The sequence below is a fragment of the Trichosurus vulpecula genome, chromosome 1 (assembly GCF_011100635.1).
Source record: "Trichosurus vulpecula isolate mTriVul1 chromosome 1, mTriVul1.pri, whole genome shotgun sequence".
Taxonomy (NCBI): Eukaryota; Metazoa; Chordata; class Mammalia; order Diprotodontia; family Phalangeridae; genus Trichosurus; species Trichosurus vulpecula.
The window spans coordinates 407,557,871-407,570,548 of NC_050573.1; the positions used below are offsets into that span (position 1 = coordinate 407,557,871).

Genomic DNA, 12,678 nt, shown 5'->3' on the forward strand with positions numbered 1-12,678 from the left:
AATATCTTGATTTCTCATCAAATCACTAGCTTCCACTTGCTCCAATCTCATTTTTAAGGCAGTATTTTCTTCAGTGGTCTTTTGGAGCTCCTTTTCCATTTGGCTAATTCTGCCTTTCAAGGCATTCTTTTCCTCATTGGCATTTTGGAGCTCTTTTGCCATTTGAGTTAGTCTATTTTTTAAAGTGTTGTTTTCTTCAATATTTTTTTCAGTATTTTTTTGGGTCTCCTTCAGCAAGTCACTGACCTGTTTTTCATGGTTTTCTTGCATCATTCTCATTTCTCATCCCAATTTTTCCTCTACTTCTCTAACTTGCTTTTCCAACTCCTTTTTGAGCTCTTCCTTGGCCTGAGACCAGTTCACGTTTTTCTTGGAGGCTTTTTGTGTAGGCTATTGCACTTTGTTGACTTCTTCAGGCTATATGTTTTAGTCTTCTTTGTCACCAAAGAAAGATTCCAAAGTCTGAGACTGAATCTGGGTGCGTTTTCGCTGCCTGGCCATGTCCCAGCCAACTTACTTGACCCTTGAGTTTTTCGTCGGGGTATGACTGCTTGTAGAGCAAAGAGTACTTTGTTCCAAGCTTGAGGGGATGCGCCGTTGATTTCAGAGCTATTTCTATACAGCCAGCTCTGCCACCGCAGCACTCCTCCTTCCTCAAGAACTACGAACTCAGACCTGACGCAAATCTTCAGCAGGCTCTGCAGTCCTGCTCTGATCCACCACTTAATTCTTCTCATCACGTGGGCCTGGGGCTGGAAGTAACTGCAGCTGTAGTTCTGTAGCTGCACCTCCCCCACTGCCCCTGGGGCGGTGGCCAAACCGCGAACTCTGTCCCCCGCAGCTTTTCCCACTAACCTTCTCTGTTGTCTTTGGTGTTTGTGGGTTGAGAAGTCTGGTAACTGCCACAGCTCACTGATTCAGAGTGCTAGAGCCTCTTCTGCCCGGCTCTTGGTCTGGCTGGTCCTGCTGCCTCCCACGCTGAGCTCTGCTCCGCTCCCAGCTCCGTGCATGATAGACCTCATCCAGTGACCATCCAGGCTGTCCTGGGCTGGATCCCTGCTTCCCTCTGCCATTTTGTGGGTTCTGCAGTTCTAGAATTTGTTCAGAGCCATTTTTATAGGTTTTTGGAGGGACATGGTAGGGAGCTCACGCAAGTCCCTGCTTTCCAGCCGCCATCTTGGCTCTACCTTTCAATTATCTCTTGATCTCAAATTTCAGTATCAATTTGAAGGTTCTGCCCAAAAGCAAATTTGCAGAGAGGTTCAAAATTCAAAATTCAGCTTCAAAGGTTTTGGTTGGCCTTCTTTTTAAATAGTCAGCTACCATATTTACAACTAATGGAACAGCAACTTAACAAGGCCTGTATCCAAGGAGTTGTCACTATACCACAAGGTAAGTTTCTCCGAGAGGTTCATGACATTTTATTCTGCCCTGTCACTGTCTAATTGATCTTTGCAATATCTTGATGACAGTACAGCTAAGGAGGCAGTTAAGGTCTTCCATTTGGTAGTTAATAATTGGTAATAAGTATAAAGGGGTTAGCACAGTGCCTATACAAATGTTAGCTATTATTATCTATATGATTAGATAGAAGACTATAGAACAGAAAGAACTTCCTGTTACAGAGTAATTCAGTGGCACTGCTGGGAATTGACCCCCCACCCCACCCCAGGTCAAAGGATCAGATGACAGAGCACTAAAAGGAACCATAGGGACCTTCTAGTACAACACCCTGCCTGCCACTGAGGCCAAGAGATATTAAGTGACTTGTCCAAGATGGCACAAACAGTAAGCAGAGAGAGAATTTGAACTCAGCTCTTCTAATTCCAAAGCTGGAGTGCTCTCCATTGAATAACGCTTCCTTTCTTAATCCTTTTTAAAAGATCCCATGGCTTCCATGTAGGGGCTTCTTGTTCAAAGCAGCTCAGGAATGCTGATAGGGTCAAATATTTCTGCTGCCACTAAACAATGAAGGACTAGAACTATTTCTTACTGTTGTATTCAATTTTCATCATTAATCATGGCAACTAAAGCAACTTAGAGTCTGACTGTGTCTCCAGAAGCACATAGCTTACAATTCTTATCAGTAGATGATTTGCAGCATTATCTAGGATCTTGGCAATACTAGAGTGTAAACATGTAAATTTTGGTGTCAAAAATATTTTCTAAAAACAATAATAATAAAATTCTGTTACAGAGAACATCTACAGATGTTATCTATACATTGTCTCCAAGTTGACAAGAAGTATAAAATAGCACTAAATAATAACAACGTATACCTACTTCTCTTCTTCATGCTTGGGGGACAAGACCTGTATACTCATTAATATAGGAAATCTCCAATGAGGAAACTATCCAGCAATGCAGATTAATGCCTGCTTTATAATTTAGTCTTAAGAGAGTTCCCTGGAGCACCAAGGAATTAAGTTACTTGCCTTGTGATACAAGGCCAGATGAGGGATTTGAACCCAGACCCTTCTCTATCTGCTATACCACAAAATTCCCCAGGAGGCTTAAACCTCACTGTTCCCATTTTACAGAGAAGAAAACCAAGAGTCAGCAAGGTTAAGAGATTTGTCCACAATCATAGTGAGTCAAGCAATAAAAGTGATATTTGAATCCAGAATGGTTTCAAGTCAAGTGTTCTTTCAACTCTACCATCTGCCTTGCAAAAAGACTATCATGTGTCTTGGCTGGGCAGCAAAGGTCAGTATCATCTTGCTATCAAAATTCAGACCAAAATCAAGGTCAACAGCTAACTGACAATGGTTCACTTTAACCCAGTAGAAATGAGAGCACTTAAAATTCTAAAGACTGGATCCCAGTTCCAACTCTGACACTTACCAGCTGTATGAATATAATTCATTTAAGTCTTTCTAAGTCTCAGTTTCCTCATGTGGAAGATGGGAAAAATAATTGTGTTACCTACTTAACAAGATTATTATAAGGATAGCACTAGGCAGGGCCAATAAAATAAAAATGACAATTTTACTTGAACTAATTTATATATTCAAGGCTATCCCAATTAAATTACCAAAAAAAATTATTTTACTGGATTAGAAAAACTATAACAAAATTCATTTGGGAGAACAAGAAGTCATGAATTTCAAAGGAACTAGTGAAAAATGTAAAGGAAAGTACTTTAGCAGCATTAGATCTTAAACTATATTATAAGACAGCAATTATCAAAACTATCACTACTGACTAAGAAATAGAAAGGTAGATCAGTGGAACAGAATAGACATACAATTTATGGCAGCAAATAAATATAGTAACCTGGTGTTTGATGCTATGGACTGCAAGATATAGACCTATGGGACTATTGCAGGAACCTGGTGTAATATTAATGGAATAGAAGATCTTCCCTGCCCATTAATAGGCCTCACATAGAGCCCATCAAGGGAAGCTTGATTGGGGGAGGCTTGTTTGTAGGAAGGCTCACACCTTTTGCTGATTTCTAATTAGGTACTGGCTCAGGAGGGTTGTGATGCCCTCTGGCTCTGAGAAGGGTATATATATTCTGAGGTGAGGTTTTGCTTTGGGGTCTCACTCATTGAAAGAATGTTCATGTTATTTGGACCGATGAGATGCTAGGTAGCCATTAAGGAGCCCCCTGCCCCGGCTTTGAAAATCCAGGGCAGAGCCAAGATGGCCAAGTGAAAACAGTGTCTTACCGGGGCTCTCTCATGTCAGATTCCTATAAAAAAGTGAATCTGAGCAGACTTGAGGGAGTTAGAAACTGCAAGCAGTCTGAGTGAGGCAAATTTGCAAGCCAGGAGAGTCTGGCAGAGGGGACAGATCTGTAGGCTGGGAGAGCGCTCGGTGTGCGGAGCTGCTCCAGACAGCACCAAAGCAGAAGAAGCTGCGGAAACCAACATGCGAGACAGGCTGGGAGAAAGCTGGGCACCTGAAACTGGCGGAGAGGGCCTCCCAACACAGGATGGCAGTCTGTGGAACTGAAGAGAGGCAGAAGTGCAATGCAACCACTATGAGACATCGACTCCTGAGGCTTGCAGCCCAAAGGTATGAAATGCATCTTGAACTTCCTGAAGACATAATGTCCAGGTAAATGACTCTAATCCCTCCCCTCCTGACCCAGAGAATTCCTCGGGAAAGAACACTGGAATAGAGAAGACAGAAGTGGTGCTTCAGTAGCCAAGCAGTGGGAGTTCCTGAGTCCCAGAGGGGCAGAGCCAGCAGGGGTCAATACCAGGAGCCTTGCACCCTCAGGGGAAGTGGCAGACACCAGCACAAACAACAAAAAGCTGAGACCATTGCTGAAGAGCAACAGTGCTGGAGAGCAGCCCCAGGGGAAGAACAGACTTCAGGAAGCCAGACCCCTCCCCCCACACCTCAGGAAACTGATGGCTATAATACACAAAACCAGTAATTAGACTCAAAAACCCCAGAATAAGAAACCTGGGACAGAGATCCCTGAGCCCCAAAAGCAGAAATTCATTGTAAATCCAGGAAAAGGCTAAGCAACATGAAGAAGAACACAAACATACCGACCACTGATTCTTTTTATGGAGATAGGCATTATCAAAATACCAATTTGGAATAGGATAGCAATGACACTATATCCACATCTGATACCTCAAAAGGGAATGTAAACTGGTCTCAAGCCCAAAAAGCATTACTGGAAGAGCTAAAGGAGGATTTTAAAAACCAAATTAGGGAGGTAAAAGAAAAAATGGAAAAAATGGAAAAAAAAACACTGACGAAATCAAGTCCTTAAAAAAAAAGATTGGTGAAATGGTTATGGAGATTCAGAATCTAAATAGAGAAAATGACACCCTGAAAGGTAAAATCAACCAACTGGAAAAGGAGACTCAAAAGCAAAATGAAGACAGCAACTCATTAAAAATTAGAATTGAGCAAGTGGAAGCTAATGACTCTATGAGGCATCAAGAAGTAGTCAAACAAAATGTAAAGAATGAAAAAATAGAAAAAAAATGTGAAATATCTGATTGGAAAAACAACTGACCTGGAAAATAGATCCAGGAGACACAATTTAAGAATTATTGGTCTACGGAAAACCCACAATGAAAAAGGATCCTTGACAGTATCTTCGAAGAAATTATCAAAGATAACTGCCCAGAGATCCTAGAACCAGAGGGTAAAATAGTCATTGAAAGAATCCACCGATCACCCCCTGAAAAAGATCCCAAATTGAAAACACCAAGAAATATTATAGCCAAATTTCAGAATTACAAAGTTGAGGAGAAAATACTGCAAGCAGTCAAAAAGAAACAATTCAAATATCGTGGGTACTACAGTCAGGATCATGCAGGATCTCTCAGCTTCTACATTACATGACAGGAGAAATTGGAATATGATATTCCGAAGGCCAAAGGAGCTAGGACTACAACCAAGGATCAACTACTCAGCAAAATTAAGCATAATTTTTCGGGCAAGGAGATGGACATTCAACGAACTAAGGGAATTCCAAACCTTCCTGATGAAAAGGCCAGAACTCAATGGAAAATTTGATCTTCAAATACAAAACTCAAGAGAGACATAAAAAGGTAAACAGGGAGAAAAACCCCCACAAACCTTATTAATCAATAAGGGCAAATTATTTACATCTTTATATAGGATTATAAACTTATGCATGTAATATATATATGTACATATACATATATATGTCAGTCTTGAGAATAGTACAGCTATTGTGACAACTGAAAGGGATACACATAGACTGTGTAAAACATAATTAAGAGATGTAAAGGGAGGGTTATGGGAGAAGAGGTAAGGAGGTAGTAGAAAAGGGAAAATGACATCAAATGAAGAGCCACAAAAACACAATATAGTAGAGGGAAATAAAGGAGGGAGAAGAGCAACATTTGAGCTTTACTGTCATCTGATCAGGGAATAACATACCCTGATAAGTATAGAAATCTAACTTGTCCTACAGGCAGTAGGAGGGGAAAGGGGGAAAAAAGGGAGGGGGGGTGGTCAGAAGAAGTAGCAAGCGGAAAATGGTAAGGTAAGGGAGGGGAATCAAGAAGGAGGGTAAACTGAGGAAGGTGGCAGTCAAAACAAAACTTTGTTGAGGAGTGGAAGAGGAAAGGGAGAAATAAAAGCATAAACGGGGGGAAATAGGATGGAGAAAAAGACACAGATAGAAATCATAACTGCGAATGTGAATGGGATGAACTCTCCCATAAAACAGAAGCAGATAGCAGAATGGATTAAAAACCATAATCCTATAATATGCTGTTCACAAGAAACACATTTGAAACAGGGGGATACACACAGGGTAGAGGTAAAAGGGTGGAGTAAAATATATTGTGCTTCAGCTAAAGTAAAAAAAAAAAGCAGGTGTAGCAATCATAATCTCAGACAAAGCAAAAGTAAAAATAGATCTAATTAAAAGAGATAAGGAAGGACACTACATCCTGCTAAAAGGCACCATAAACAATGAAGCAATATCATTGTTTAATACATATGCACCAAGTGGTATGGCATGCAAATTCTTAGAGGAGAGGTTAAGGGAGTTACAGGAAGAAATAGACAGCAAAACTATAATAATGGGAGACTTCAACCTCCCCCTCTCTGAACTTGATAAATCTAACCTCAGAATAAATAAGAAAGAAGTTAAGGAGGTGAACAGAATTTTAGAAAAGGCAGATATGATAGACCTCTGGAGAAAACTGAATGGGGATAAAAAGGAATATACTTTCTTCTCAGTGGTACATGGCACATACTCAAAAACTGACCATGTACTAGAGCATAAAACCTCACAATCCAGTGCAGAAAGGCAGAAGTAGTCAAGGCATACTTTTCAGATCACGATGCAATAAAAATTATTTGTAAAAAACAACCATGGAAAAATAAGCTAAAAATTAATTGGAAACTAAATAATACAATTCCAAGGAATGAGTGGGCCAAAGAACAAATCAGAGAAACAATTAATAACTCCATTCAAGAGAATGACAATAATGAAACAACATACCAAAACTTATGGGATGCAGCAAAAGCAGTTCTTAGGGGAATTTTTATATCTCTAAATGCTTACATGAATAAAATAGAGAAAAAGGAGATCAATGAATTTGGTACACAACTGAAAAAGCTAGAAAAAAGAACAAATTGAAAATCCCCAATTAAATACCAAGTTAGAAATACTGAAAATCAAAGAAGAGATTATTGAAACCAAGAAAACAAAGAGCTGGTTTTACAAAAAAAAAGAAAAACCAATAAAATTGATAAACCTTTGGCCAATTTGATTAAAAAAAAAAGAAAAAAGAAAATCAAATTACCAGTATCAAAAATGAAAAGAGTGAATTCACCTCTAATGAAGAGGAAATCAAAACAATAATTAGGAATTATTTTGCCCCATTGTATGCCTATAAATTTGATAACCTTAAAGATATGGATGAATATCTACAAAAACATAAATTGCCCAGGTTAACAGAAGAGGAAGCAAAATTTCTAAATAACTCCATCTCAGAAAAAGAAATTGAGCAAGCCATCAACGAACTCCCTAGGAAAAAATCTCCAGGGCCAGATGGTTTTACATGTGAATTTTATTAAACATTTAAAGAACAATTAATTCCTATAGTTTGTAGACTATTTGGGAAAATAGGTGAAGAAGGAGTCTTACCAAATTCTTTTTATGACACAAATATGGTACTAATACCCAAACCAGGAAGAGTTAAAACAGAGAAAGAAAATTATAGACCAATTTCCCTAATGAATATTGATGCAAAAATTTTAAATAAAATATTAGCAAAAAAGATTGCAGCAACTTAACATGAGAATAATACACTGAGACCAGGTAGGATTTACTCCAGGAATGCAAGACTGATTCAATATTAGGAAAACTATTAGCATAATTGACCATATCAACAACAAAACTAGCAGAAACCATATGATCATCTCAATAGATGCAGAAAAAGCCTTTTACAAAATACAAAACCCATTCCTATTAAAAACACTAGAAAGCATAGGAATAAATGGAGACTTCCTTAAAATTATAAATAGCATCTACCTAAAACCATCAACAAGCATTATTTGTAATGGGGACAAGCTAGATGCATTCCCAAGAAGATCAGGGGTGAAACAAGGATGTCCATTGTCACCCCTACTATTCAATTTGGTACCAGAAACATTAGCTGTAGTAATAAGAGAAGAAAAAGAAATTGAAGGAATTAGAATAGGCAACGAAGAAACTAAATTATCACTTTTTGCTGATGATATGATTTACTTAGAGACTCTTAGAGAATCAAGTAAAAAGTACTTGAAATAATAAACAACTTTAACAAAGTTGTAGGATATAAAATAAACCCACATAAATCCTCGGCATTCCTATACATTACTAACAAAGTCCAACAGCAAGAGATAGAAAGAGAAATTCCATTAAAAGTTACTGTAGACTCCATAAAATTTTGGGGAGTCTATCTGCCAAGACAAACCCAGGGACTATATGAATATAATTATGAAACAGTTTTCACGCAAATAAAGTCAGATCTAAATAAATGAAAAAAATATCAGTTGCTCATGGTTAGGCTGGGCCAATATAATAAAAATGACAATTTTATCTAAATTTATCTATTCAGTGCCATACCAATCAAACTACCAAAAAATTATTTTACAGAGCTGGATAAAATAATAACAAAATACATCTGGAAGAAAAAGAGGTCTAGAATATCTAGGCTATTAATGAAAAGAAATGCTAGGGAAGGTGGCCTAGCCATACCAGATATTAAACTGTACAATAAAGCGGCAATCATCAAAACTACCTAGTACTGGCTAAGAAACAGAGTCATGGATCAGTGGAATATGTTAGGTACACAAGATGGACAACTATAGCAATCTACTCTTTGATAAACCCAAAGAATCCAGCTTCTGGGCTAAGAATTCACTATTTCACAAAAACTGCTGGGAAAATTGGAAAATGGTAGGGCAAAAACTTGGCATAGACCAATATCTTACACCATATACCAAAATAAAGTCAAAATGGGTTCATGATTTAGGAATAAAGGCTGATACTATAAGCAATTTGGGAGAGCAAGGAATAGTTTACCTATCAGATTTATGGAAAAGAAAAGAATTCATGACACAACAAGAGACAGAGAGCATTACAAAATGCAAAATGGATAATTTTGATTATGATAAATTGAAAGGTTTTTGTATAAAACAGCCAATGTGACAAAGATTAGGAGGGAAGCAGAAAATTGGGAGAAAACCTTTACAACCAGTATCTCTGATAAAGGCCTCATCTCTAAAATATACAGGGAACTGAGCCAAATACATAGGAATACAAGTCATTCCCCAATTGAGAAATGGTCAAAGGATATGAACAGGCAGGTTTCAGAAGAAGAAATTAAAGATATCTATAGGCATATGAAAAAATGCTCAAAATCACTACTGATTAGAGAAATGCAAATCAAAACAATTCTTAGATACTATCTCCCTCCTGTCAGATTGGCTAAAATGACAAAACAGGAAAATGATAAATGCTGGAGAGGATGTGGGAAAATTGCAACATTGTTACATTGCTGGTGGAATTGTGAACTGATCCAGCCATTCTGGAGAGCAATTTGGAACTATGCCCAAAGGGCTATAAAAATATTCATACCCTTTTACCCAGCAACACCACTTCTAGGGTTATATCCCAAAGAGATCACACAAGTGGGGAAAGGACCCATATGTACAAAAATATTTACAGCAGTTCTTTTTGTAGTAGCAAAGAATTGGATATCAAGGGGATGCCCATCAACTGGGGAATGGCTGAACAAGTTGTGGTATGTGAAGGTAAAGGAATACTTTTGTGCTATAAGAAATGGGGATGATACGGACTTCATAACAACCTGGAAAAACCTACACTATATAATGCTGAGTGAGCGGAGCAGAACCAGGAGAACATTATACACAACCACAGATATATGGATTCTGTGAGGACTAACTCTGATAGACCTTGCTCTTCTCAGCAACACAAGGTGCAAAAACAACTCCAACGGATTCACGATGGAGAGTGCTATCTACATCCAGAGAAAGAAATGTGAAGTCTGAATGCAGTTTGAGGCGCACTTTATGCTCGCCTTTTTTCCCTTTTTCTTTCTCTCTTTTGTTTTTGTTTTTGGGATTTTTTTTTGGTTCTGTTTCTTCTTTCTCATGATTCATTTCACTGGTCATAATTCTTCACAACTTGACTAGTATGTAAATAAGTTCAATGCGAAGTTATACATAGAAGATATATCGGATTCCATGCCATCTTGGGGAGGGATGTAGGAGGGGGGGAAGAAAATCTGGAACTCAAAATTATGTAGAACCGAGTGTTGTAAACTAAAAATAAAACAAAAACAACTTTGTACGTAACGTGCTAATTTGTCAGTTAGAAGCCCTGTCTGTTGATCTGTGCTCTCTTCTGTGTATTTTCTCTGCTTGTCTCTACGTTCAGAGTGCTGACCTTTCCCCTCAATTAAGTGAATGATATATATGTTTGATTAAAATAAGATTGTTGACTGCTTTAAAAACTGTTTTTCCTTTGAAAGCAGATCAAAGAACCTGTGCCAGCAGGCCATCCTGGGTATACTAGCGTGCTTGCTATTACACCTGGTTGGTACATACTTGTCTCAAATCTCTTCTCATTCCAGTCAATCCTTCACTCTGCTATCACAGCCATATTGCTGAAGCATAGGTATAGCCATGTCACCCCTCTATTCAATGAAGTCCAGTGGCAGCCTATTGCCTCCAGGATCAAACATAAAATCCTGTCCGGCTTTCAAAGCCCTTCAGAACCTGGCCCCTTCCTGCTTTTTTCTAATCTTCTTATGCTTTATTCCCCTCCAAGACTCTACCAACCAGTGACTAACCACTCCCTGCTGGTCCCACCAAGACTCATCTCCTTACTCATTGGATTTTCACTGTCTGTCCACTATGGCTGAAACTCTCTCTCCTCACCAGCAACTCCTGGTTTCCTTCCAGACTCAGACAAAATCCTACCTTTTGCAAGAAGCCTTTCCTGATATCCTTTAATGCTACTGCCAACCCTATGAGATTTATCCCCAATTTATACTGCATATATCTTATTTGTACAGAGTTGTTTACATGTTGTCTCCACCATTTGAAGGTAAGCCCTCTGAGGCAAGTACTGTGTTTCTGCCTTTCTTTGTAACCTCAATGCTTAGCACAAAGTCCGGCACACAGTAGGTGCTTAATAAATGATTTGACAAGAACAATTCAAAGCTGATGCTTCTTTGTATAATTTTACCAATGACCTACAATTAGCATTTGGGGGTTAAAAGAGAAAACCGAATAATCAATGATGAAGTCTGGGTCCAGGAAAACAAACAGCTTACCAAGAACATAATTTTAGGCAGAAGAAACATAGACTTTGGATACTCAAGCAACCGTGGTAAAATGAGTTAATGCTAGGGGACCCCAGGCAGGGTGGGGTAGGGAAGATAAATGTGATGGCAAGTAAAACAATGGGGCCCAGCTATGGACTGACAGACGGCAGCACCCATGGCAGACTGACCAACCTCATCATCAAATGGGGCTTCTTTCACAACTTCAGAAAGCAGCAATGGTATAAATAGCACCAGGCTCTACAAATGGCAGCTGCAGCTGAAGACTATAGTCTGATCTGTATAGAGGTGTTAATGCAGCAGGGGCTGCTGCTCAAGGAAAAGTGTTTACATACACAATTAGCTGTCACCCTGAACACACCCTACACCCTATCCCCCGTTCTAATGCCATCACTAAATAGGAAGGACACGAAAAATAGGTATTAAAGCCCGAACCAACACATGTCATCACATCTTTTATAATACCTTTTAAAATGTTTTTACTTCTCATATAAGAGGCAAATATTCAAAGATAAAGATGTCTTTTTTTAAAGCCAGACTGTTGGGGTAAACAATGACAAATAATTAGGGCATATGTGAAATAATTACAAGTACTTTGGACATAGTAGAGATAGGTACTGGACCTGTGATTTCATTGGTAGAGGGAATTCTGTTGCAAAGAAACTCCTTCTACCAACATAGGTCAGCACCTTCTCTGACACTGACAGTTTTAAGAATTACCAAGAGCACTCAGAGGTTGAGTGATTTGTCCCTGGTCACTCAGCCAGCAGGCCTTGAACCCAGGTCTTCCAGGCTCTGAGGCCTTCCCTGTAGCTGCTAAACTATGCTATCTCTCATTTAGTGCATAGTAGACCTAATAAAGCAAGCACATATTAAAATGTTTTTATACATCCTATTCCTCTTGAAAATACATCATTTTTAATGAGGCAGAACTAACTATTTATGCTAAATACCATGTGGATTACGTGTTTCTGTCACCTAGAATATGAGCTCTAAGGGAAGGGTCTGTATTAGGTGTATGTCCTAGTTTTAGAGCAATTTGGGTTTTCAGAAAAACAGCATTTAGGTGTCGCAGATCAATCCTGCGACCCTGGCTTTCTGGTTGTTCCACAAATAAGACACTCCCATCTCTTGGCTACAGGCCTTCTTTCTGGCTATTCCCCATACCTGGAATGTTCTCCCACCTCTGTTCTGCCACCTCAGTAGGCTTCCTTTAATTCCCAACTAAAACTCCACCTTTTACAGAAAGCTTTCCCTAATCCCTCTTAATTCTAGTGCTTTCCCTCATTTACTTATTTCCTATCTATCCAATCTACAGCTTGTTTGTGCATAATAAGCCTCTGCTTCTGCCTGTCCTCTCCAA

At 38.9% G+C, this 12,678-nt stretch overlaps 1 protein-coding gene across 1 annotated transcript in view; it reads right to left on the minus strand.

Annotated features, from left to right (window-relative positions):
- OXCT1 (3-oxoacid CoA-transferase 1) overlaps positions 1 to 12,678 on the minus strand; it is a 192,127-nt gene that overhangs the window by 37,193 nt on the left and 142,256 nt on the right. The window lies entirely within an intron of this gene.